The following is an 8,606-nucleotide window of genomic DNA, read 5'->3' on the forward strand; positions in this document are numbered from 1 at the left end:
GCAAAATAGGTATTATTAAACATACTTTATAGATAAGAGGCTATAGGTCAAGCTCTTAGTTTCATGCTATTTTGGGGATATAGTTTGAATTTGACCCTGGTCTGCCAGGCACTGGCGTCCCTGTTGTTTCCAGTGCCCAAGAATAGCAGAAACAGACACATCTACTTCCCAAGCTCTCACAAGGGTTTGGAATTCTCAAAATTTTTACTCATTCTTCAAAATTTGGATACTGTAAGATCAAAACATGTTCCTTCTTTTTTAAAAATTTTAATTAATTAATTTATTTTTTGCCATAAGGCATGTGGAGAGAGACAAAGAGAGAGAAAGTGAGAAATTACTCCCCGTAGGGATAGCTAGTGCCATAATCCCTTCTCTTCTATTTTCCTCCCAGGATTTTGGGTAGCCATGCACATGCACCCAGAGTGATTTTTAAGTTGCTGGTTCTGGGACTCAAACCATGATCAGCCACATGGGAATCCAGTGTTTTAACCACCATGCCACTTGATGCCTACATGGGAATCCAGTGTTTTAACCACCATGCTTCTTGATGCTCCCTTCCTCATCCTATTTAAAAGTAAGGGATATTAGAGGATGTTATTTCTGATTTCACAATCCTATAAAATGACTCTTACTAATTCATTTTGCATGTCACCTTCTTATCCTGGTTGACATCAGTTTACCTACTGGCTAAATTCTTCACCAGCCTTTATAGTTTAGGCAGGGAGACCAGTGAGTCATGCCAGTCAAGGACATGTCCAGCAGGTGGTGGGAGGCATTGAGGGGAAAGAGGCTGGAGTCGATGCCAAAGAAGAGTGAACTATTGAGAGACTTCCAGGAAGCAGCAAGCAAGTGAAAGTTCTGGAAAATAAATTGTACATTCACAAACTGAGACAGTTCAAAAGGTGAATCAAGATGAAAATCCAGTAGGAGACGCCAAAGAATGAAATAAGATGGCCAGGGGCCAAAAGAAATAAACACAGATAGGTCAAAGAACAGTTCAGAAACCAGATCTTCCGGTGTGACAATATTATTCTTTTTAAAAAATTTTATTTATTCATTCATTTATTTTAATTTGACGAGAGAGAGTGAGAGAGAGAGTGAGAAAACAAGCCACCAAGTCTGGGACTCGAACTGTGGCCAGCCATGTGGGAGTGTCCAGCGCCTTGACCAACACGCCACCTGCTGGTCCTGATGATATTGTTCTTTTTTAAAATTTTTATTTATTTATTTTTTTGGAAAGGTTTTTGCTATAGGGCATGTGTGCTTGCCAGAAAAACAGAGAGAGAGAGAGAGAGAGAGAGAGAGAGAAATCACTCCCCAGGGGGATGGCTATGCCACAATCCCTTCTCCTCCATTCTCCTCTCGGGATCTTGGGCACACACGCACACACGCCTGGTGTGAGTTTAAGCCACCGGGTCTGGGACTTGAACTGCAGTTGACTATATGGGAGTCCAGCAACATAGCCATTATGCCAACTGCTGGTTTTGATATTGTTCTTTATGTGTATCTTAGCATGTATCATTAAGGCCCACTTAAAATATGAAAACTGGTATTTTTGGGTTGATCTTTCTATAATAAAAACTGGTAAAGAGATAAGTAATAATGTTCATTGCTTAGAGAATATCATTTGGTTCTTCCAAATTCCTTTTTTCCTAAAGTCAGGGCATCATGAGGGAGAAGAGAGACACAGACCTAACCATAGTTTATGTTTATTTAATGCTTACGTTCTCCTGAGGACTCTGTGACAAAACTCTACCATTCCCATCAGGCAGATGAGAAAAGAGTGGCACAGAAATGTTAAATAATCTCCTCAGGGTTGCAGAAAGAGTAAGTGGCAAAGCAAGAATCTGAACTGAGGGGCTAGCAGGTGTCATAGTGGTTAAGGCACTGGACTCCCACATGGCTGACCATGGTTTGAGTCCTGGACCTGGCATCTTGAAAATCACACCAGGTGCATGTGCGTGCATGAATTTAAGTCACCCGGTCAACTACATGGCAGTCCAGTGACATAGCCATTGTGCAACTGCTGGTCCCTGTGAACATTCTTGATGATACAATATAAATGGCTATTATGTACTGTGCGGATTGTGTTCCTGAAAATTCATATGTTAAAACCCTATCCCTTAAGGGGTGGTATCAGGAAGTGGAGCCTGTGGGAGGCAGTTAGATCAAGAGAGCAGAGCCACCCCTGATGGGGTTAGTGCCCGTATGAGAAGCTGCACAAGAGAGCTTGCTCTCCTTCTTTTTGCTGCTCACGGAGTGAGAATACAGGAAGAGGACAGCCATTTGTAAACCAGGAAGAAGGCCCCTCAGCAGAGCCCAAGCAGGCCAGCAGCCTGACCACGGACTTCGCAGCCTCCACACTAAGAAACGAGCGTCTGTTGTCTGAACCACTCAGGCTATGGCGTTTGTGACAGTCCGAACAGACCGATGATGTCATGTTTGGACGTAGCATATCCGCGATATCCTCCCATGGTGCGGGGTCTCTTTTCCAAAGATGGCTGTTGCAACATCTTGCGTCCCACATGTGCTGTCCTTCAGTGTGATGTTGACATGGCTCCCATCAAAGGCAGGTCCAAGCTGCCTCTCCTTGCAGACAGAGGTCCTCTGTGGCTCTCCTGACTAAGTGGAATACTGTGTGACTTATGGGGCAAGGTCACAAAAATGCCACATATTTCTGCCATATTCTCTTGGACACTTGCTCCCAAGGAAGTCAGCTACCACATAAGCAGTCATCTGCCCTGAGGCATCACACGGTGAGGAAGCCCGGTCTAGCCTAGCAGACACCGCAGGAAGAGACCCTGAAACCAAGTGAGAGAGAGAGAGAGAGAGAGAGAGAGAGTGCTCGAGAGAGATGCCTGGCAGCCACCTCGGTCCGCATGATACCAGCTCTGGCCACAGTTTGGCTACAATCACATGAGAAGCCTCAAGCAGAGCTACCAGGTAAGCCCTTCCTGAAGTGGTGACCCACAGTCTCCAGGAATGTTAAAATAAAAGAACTGTTGCAGTAATTATTTGCTTTGCAGAAACAGTCTTGAAGTGTTCTGCTTTTATCACTAGAGTCTTCCCTATGACAGAAAGGGTTCTCTGTGAAGTGTAAAATAATAGAGTAAATAGCATCAGAGTGAGCAAATCTTATGTTTGCTCAAAGGAAAACACTAAAGTGTGAAAAGCATTTAGTTTTGGAATGGGTTAGGGCTCTCAAAAGCATAGACCTGTGAATTGCCCATCATAATCTATGTCATTACTCCTTTTTTTCTTAAAAAAAATTTAAGTCTTTGTTTCTTTCTTTCTCATTTTTATTTTTTATTTTGCTATAGGCTGTGTGCACTCATTAAAGTTGACAGGATAAAAGAATATTTGAAATAAACAGGGTGGGAACAGCTTTAAAGTGAAATTTTTATTTCATGAGATTAACAGGACTGGGCCCATTTCAATATATAGCATTGCTTTTGCTGCGATGCAAAATGCAAGACTTCTTTTAACAAGAAAGATCTTGGCAATATTCGTTTAATTTTGCAAAATGGTCAAAAAGAAAAATCACACGTGTTTCTTTTTAACGACAAAAATGCCAAAGCTGAAGTTGCTAAATGTGCAAATGATGCAGTGTCCGTGTGTGTCATCCAGACAGACGGCAACGGGACCATGCACGACGGTGTCATCCACAACTGGTCAGCAACATCAGGGTTATTTCCAAACTGTTACATTGACTAAATTTTTAAAAAGGAATGATTTATTTATTTTATTTCATTTGTTATTATTATTTTTTAATTTGACCACAGAGAGACAGAGGAAGGGAAAGTGAGAAAGCAAGTCACCAAGTCCAGGACTTGAACTGAAGTCAGCCACGTGGGAGTCCAGCGCCCTCAACCGCCACACCTCCTGCTGGCCCCCAACATTAACTAAAATTTTTCCCTTCAGAATTGTATTATGTGTGTGTGTTTTTTTTTTTTTTTCCAAAATGCTTTTAAATTTCTGAAATAAATTCGGAGCGCATTCTAACATGACTGCAAAATTCTGACTCTCTGGGAAAATGATTTTAGTCGTGTTGCTATTAAGTGCTCCTCTGGGAGAAGTTCTCTTAATAATAGTAGACTAAGTTAAGGAGAAGAGTCGTCTCCACTATAGACACATAGAAATGCTGACGAAACCTGACATTATCATCAGCAACAACAACTAAAGAGAGTTCAAGCCAAAGCCAAGAAAGGGAAATCTACGTGAAGTAGAAAACAAGAAGGAACTCAATTACGAGGGGACTTCTTTCTCTGTCTCTCTCACTTGTGAACAAATAAATAGTTAAAAAAATTGCTGTTCATTGAGAGAAAACGGAAACCAGGTGTGTCTGATTAAATTACTCAACAAACAAAAACAAATCGGCTATAACCATTGCCAAAGTCTTGTTCCCTTGAAAGGAACTCTCCAGTACTCCCCTGTTAGCAATGCTAACAGAGTACAGCAGAGAAGAGAGATACTGGAACACAGGAAGTACCCCGTATCTGCCTACTGAAGGCACATTTTACTCTGTTCCCACCAGAGTAAACCTTGAGGCACTCACTTTTTGGTCATCAAATCAGACGTAAGGCATCTGTCTAGTGCTGAATCGAATCTGCTTCACTAATTTAAGGTTCATGTAGGACCACATTTAATTAAAGTGATCATAGAAGAGTCCTAACAGGTCATATTTCACCTCTGTTCCCTCAGCTCCCTCAGTACAGTAGTAGATTCTAAAGCTCTTGTACTAGTGCTTGCTTTTCTTTTCTTTAATCTCTTTCTTTTAATTGCCAGAAGGCTTGTGCATTTGCCAGGGTCAGAGAGAGACACACACCCAGACAAAGAGAGGAAGAGAACCCTGCAGTGGGGTGTGGTCATGCTGCAATCCTTTCTCTTCCATTTCTCCTTCCTGTTAGGATGTTGGGCACGTATGCGCACATAGTTGGTGTGGCTTTCACGCTGTTAAGGCTGGATTCTGAACCGCAGTCAACCATGTGGGATCCAGTTCCCGTAACTGCTCAGATACAGGGCCAGCCCTCTACCAGTGTTTTCAAGCTCACTGTTTTTAGTTGTACTTTTCCAGTTGCAATGTGAAGGGCCTATGAAGTCCTTCACATTTTGGCTAAAGGAAAGAAAGAAAAAGTTTAAACATTGACTTAAAGGGTCCTGGGAGAAATGAGCTTCTCTAGACCTGATGGTGTGCAGCTTTGGTGTCCTAGTCGAAAGCCAGGTCTATCGACTCCTTGCAAAAGCCGTGAACTACGTGAACAAGCAAACTGCTCTTCGAGGTATCCCAGCCCCGATGTCCAAGTTTCCTGGAAGACAACTTAGAGAACGTTGTCTCCAGGTTTCTTGAACATTTTTGATCTACCGTAGTCACCAGAGTATAATGTTCTAAAAGGTTTGTTTTTTATTTTCATTTGTTTAATTTTTGAAAACCGTAGACCTCAGAGGGTCTCAGCTCCAGCTGTCTGGCGCATGAGCTCATGTTGATGGAAAAACCTCCACCTTTTATTTTGTCAAGTCCTATTACATCATTATTAGGCCACAAATGAAAAAGAGAAAACGAGTGGGATTAAATGATAGAAAATGTGTTTATGAAGGCTTTTTTGGGCACATCCAGTTTCCTATTTTCTTGGTCTGTTTATTTAAAGCTTTGCTTAGCGTCCCAGCGTGTAGTATGCAGTGCAATTGATAACTGCTCTTACTTTTTTTTTTGAAAAAGACCATAGCTCTTGAATAATTTAGTACTATGATTTAAATATTCTTGGATTTCCCTGCGTATCCTGGGAGGACAATTTAAAAGTATAAAATGTCTTTGATAGAGTTATTTTTTAGGGAGTGCAGGTGGTGGTGCAGTGGTAACGAAACTGGACTTACTTGGGAAACTCCTGGGTCTGTGTCCCGTGACCTCCCTGTGTGTGTGTTTATCCATGATCCAGGGTAGCTGAGACTGGGGCTGAATTGTAGTATAAAGACCCTGTTAGGAATGGCTCTCTCTCTCACTAAAGAAATAAACGAATAAACTAAACTAAAAAGAAAAGAGCTTTTGGGCAATCCTGCATTATTTATTTATTTATTTTACTATAGGGCACATGTACTCACTGGAGACAGAGAGAGAAAGAGAGAAATCACCCCCAGGGGGATAGCCACACCGCAATCCTTTCTCCAGTCTTCTCTCAGAATTTTGGGAATACACACACATGTGCGCCTGATGTTATTTTCAAGCCACCGGGTCTGAGACTCGAACTGTTCAGTTGTCCATGTGGGATTTAGCTACCTTCACCCCCATGTCACCTTGTAGGCCTTAATTCTCCTTTTTTTTTTTTTTTAAATATAATTGTGCTAAGTATATAGTGGTCTGGAATCAGAAAAATGCTCTAGGGTTTTGCCATCTCAACCCCTAAGATGAGAGTGTAGACAGGCAGACAGATTTCCAGAGCACCATCTCTTGAGTTAAATAAGCTGCCATTTGATTTGGTAACTAGAGAGAAATCACTGAATTTATCCAAATGTAACACTTGAGTGTTTTTAGAAAATGGAATAAAACATAGCCTCTAACTTCTCCTGACAGATTTTTAGCAGTCACACAACTCAGAAGAATCAAGCAGAGACTGCTTCTTTTGAGCTGGTGCTAGAGTAACAGAGTAGACCTCGGGCAAATGTGCTGCTCTGAGTGCTGCTCTGCATTTCATTAAGAACTGTTGGAGTGAGCAGCACTATTTTATAGCACGAGTGTGTTAAAATATATTCCTTGTGACTACATTATCTCAAAAATTTTCATTTTATTTCTTGTTGTCATTTTAATTCTCGTCTTTTTTTTTTTTTTTGAGAGAGATTTTTTTAATTCTCGTCTTATTGACTTTCAGAAGAGTTGGCGGAACAGGGCATCAATTTCTCCTTTTAACACAGTTTCCCAGAAGTAGTACCTTTAAACCAGTATTTAAAAGGGGATTGGTTGCCAGACTGTTATGAAAAGACTTCAGGGGCCAGCAGGTGGCCTGGTGGCTAAGGAGAGGACTCCCGCATGGCCAACTGTGTTACTAGTTCTGGACCTGGTGGCTAGTTTTCTCACTTTCTCTCTTTGTCTCTCTCTGGTAAGCGCATGCACCCTATAGCAAACTGAAATAACAATAATAATAAATAAAACTAAATAAATAATTCTAAAAACAAGAAAAGACTTCAGAGGGAGCGTCATGGAAGTGAGATCAACGACTCAGAGAAGGAAGGAAAGGATAGTTCGCCACTTCGTTATCAGCTCCTCTCCAAAGGTGTCTGCATAGTATCCTCCACAGGTTTGCACTCCTTGTTAGAGTTTGATTAGACTCCTCCTTCCTTCCTTCCTTCCTTCCTTCCTTCCTTCCTTTTCTTCTTTCTTTTTCTTTCTTTCTTTCTTTCTTTCTTTCTTTCTTTCTTTCTTTCTTTCTTTCTTTCTTTCTTCTTTCTTTCTTTCTTTCTTTCTTTCTTTCTTTCTTTCTTTCTTCTTTCTTTCTCCTTTCTTTCTTTTTCTTTTCTTTTCTTTCTTTCTTTCTTTTTTGTGCACAGCAAGGCGTTTTTACTAGGATGGAGGCAAAGAGTAGGGAGCAGGCCCAGGGCAAGTAGAACAGGCCGTCATTAGAATAGGCAGAAGTCCTGGGGATCTTGACTCCTTGGCTAGGCACGGGAGCTAATGCTTGCTGTGGGCTAGAGGTACAGGGATGCAAATACCCTGGCCCCTTTCCAGATGCCGTTCACAGTTGGTCAAACAGTTTACTCTGTCTATGATCAGTTGCACCAACTCCACCTCTGATTTGCCCAGCCAGTCCACGTTAGAGATGGCAAAGATGTTGCCTGTGGCAGCAGCGTTCACTCCTCCAGTACCACGCTTTTGGAGTCTTGGATTCTCCAGGATTGTTGGGAAGCGGCTAGCTTTGCTTAGCTTGGGCAGTTTGATGTGCACTCCTGCCCAAAGTCCAGTGCCTAGGTTAGACGAACTGGTTGAGATATATCCCAAACGTTCATCCCACATGAACTTCCAGCCATGCTCCTGGATGAAAAATCCACCTCTGTGAGGCCTCGGCAGGATCCTTCGAACACTCTCTTCATGTTGCCACCCTTCTCCGTGGAGGTGACCTGGGTGTAAGCCTCCTCATTCACCCAGATCAAGAAGCTCTTCTCGTTGTTGTGCCAGATTCCACGAGCATCTGGCCAGTCTTGAGGCACTGCTGCAGTCAGCCATGGGGACGCAGGCATATCGAATAGAAAATGGTCAAGGAGCTGCTGCTGCTCAGCCTCTGTCACGTCACTGAGCCTGTAGTAACATCCAGCAGGTCCCCCTTCAGGCCACTCAAAGCGTTCACCACACACATTCCACCTCTTGTCACTCTGCCCAAGTGCAGGCTGGAGGCAGTCTGATTCCCCGGATACTTGGGCCAGTTCTGACTCTTGAGGACAATACAAACCTCTCATCAGAATAGCCAGAACAGAGGCCAGGTTGCATGGTGGTTAAGGGCGCTGGACTCCCACATGGCCAACTACAGTTCAAGTCCTACACCTGGTGGCATGTTTTCTCACTTTCCTTCTCTCTCTCTCTATCTGATCAAACTGGAAAATAATAATAATAATAATAATATATA

At 42.5% G+C, this 8,606-nt stretch overlaps 1 pseudogene; it reads right to left on the reverse strand.

Moving 5' to 3' along the window:
- Positions 1 to 7,657: 7,657 nt before the first annotated feature.
- Positions 7,658 to 8,606, reverse strand: part of LOC102487072 (creatine kinase U-type, mitochondrial-like) — a 1,585-nt pseudogene continuing 636 nt past the window's right edge.

The sequence above is a fragment of the Tupaia chinensis genome, unplaced genomic scaffold (genome assembly GCF_000334495.1).
Source record: "Tupaia chinensis unplaced genomic scaffold, TupChi_1.0 Scaffold000094_1, whole genome shotgun sequence".
In the NCBI taxonomy this organism is placed as follows: domain Eukaryota; kingdom Metazoa; phylum Chordata; class Mammalia; order Scandentia; family Tupaiidae; genus Tupaia; species Tupaia belangeri.